Source organism: Hylaeus anthracinus, unplaced genomic scaffold, assembly GCF_026225885.1.
Source record: "Hylaeus anthracinus isolate JK02 unplaced genomic scaffold, UHH_iyHylAnth1.0_haploid 11981, whole genome shotgun sequence".
Lineage (NCBI taxonomy): Eukaryota > Metazoa > Arthropoda > Insecta > Hymenoptera > Colletidae > Hylaeus > Hylaeus anthracinus.
In genome coordinates, this window is record NW_026534329.1 from 8,461,712 (window position 1) to 8,463,265 (window position 1,554).

General features: G+C 31.0%; 1 protein-coding gene across 5 annotated transcripts in view; it reads right to left on the reverse strand.

Annotated features, from left to right (window-relative positions):
* Positions 1–1,554, reverse strand: part of LOC128885336 (putative phosphatidate phosphatase) — a 79,681-nt gene that overhangs the window by 50,185 nt on the left and 27,942 nt on the right. The gene's annotated exons all lie outside the window — the stretch shown is intronic.

Genomic DNA, 1,554 nt, shown 5'->3' on the forward strand with positions numbered 1-1,554 from the left:
TACAAACGGGCACAAACGATTCTAAAGAATAGGGAAAAAACAGATTTCAAAAATCTCAATATCGGGTGCTGACCATTTTTTGAATTTTTTTTAATTATTAATTAATGAAGATACAAACGAAACTATTGGTGATACAATCAAGTACAAACGAAATACTTTCATTTTCTATAAAAAAAAATTCATTTTTGAAAAGTCAAGTGCCAGCTTCACATAGCTAATCTTCAGGATATGACTTTATCGTCTGAACCACGGTTTTCAAAATTTGATTATCCTAAATATTTTTGTTTTTAATATTCCAATAACAAGAAAAATATAAAAAATCAATATTCATATTTTAAAGTGAATATAATTTTTTTCAGGAGGGACTGCACAATATCACTTGTACTACTACGTTCAATTTTGATTATTTTTACTTGCAAACAAAATTGTGTATATTCTCAAAATGTGAATAAATATGTTTGCAAAACCAATTATAAAAATTCCTTATAGTTAGAAAAAATTCTAAAAAAGAACTAACAATTAACTAACAATTGCCTTAAAGGGCAAAAAACTAAAAACAGATTTTTACACAATTTCTCCTCTATTTTCTTAAATTATTTCTCTTACATTATTTTGACAAATGTTGGGAAAAATCTGAGACACGTTAGAAAAGTGGGGATATTTTTCAGAATTTTTTCAGACTCTTCAATTAAAAATCCACATTGTAAATATTTTAGTTGTTCTTCGTTTTAGAGTCTACAACAAATATATGATAAAATTGCAACTAAATCGAGATTCGTTGTAAAATTTGTTGCATCGAAATTGAGAAAGCTTCGATGCAAAAGTTTGTTGTCAAAAAGACGAAAATTCAAAAAATTGTAAAATTCTATTCAAATTCCTCCGAAACATTAAAAATAGGTGTCCTTTAACGGAAGTGTCGAGAGCCGTGGACAATGGGATAATTGCACGCATAATTTATGTATCGCCCGACTTTACGACAAATAGCATGTACCAACGATAATTGAATACTCTCGCGTTGATAAGTCTTGGCACCGAAGAAAAAATCAAAAAGAAATCGTGTACGTAAATAAAAAGAATGCCATCGAGGAAACTTCATGGGGAGAGCGATTACGGTCGTCTTATCGGCAGGTATTCAAATTTAACATGTATAATAATTAACAGCGAGATCCGAGACGAATTACTCTCGACAACCTTGTATACAGGGTGTCCTCAACTAAGCTGACCGCTATCTCCGTTAATTAATATCTCCGTTGCTTTAAACGATACGAAGAAATAGTTCGAATAAAACCGTTTCAGTTTCGAAGGAGCAATATTACCATCTGCGCGAGAAGTATCTCCAGGTCGTTTTTTTGGTGAAATTCGAAGGTCACTTTGAAGGTCAATATTTTTTTTTAAATGGGATGAGATATTTTCTTTACTGTAGTATTGTAGCAGATACAAAGACGAATTCAAATGTGTATGATATGTTGACCTTCGGGTGACCTTGGGAGGAATTACTGTTACAAAATCATTGAGATTTGTATTTAAAATATCTCTGTTGCTTTTAATGGTAGA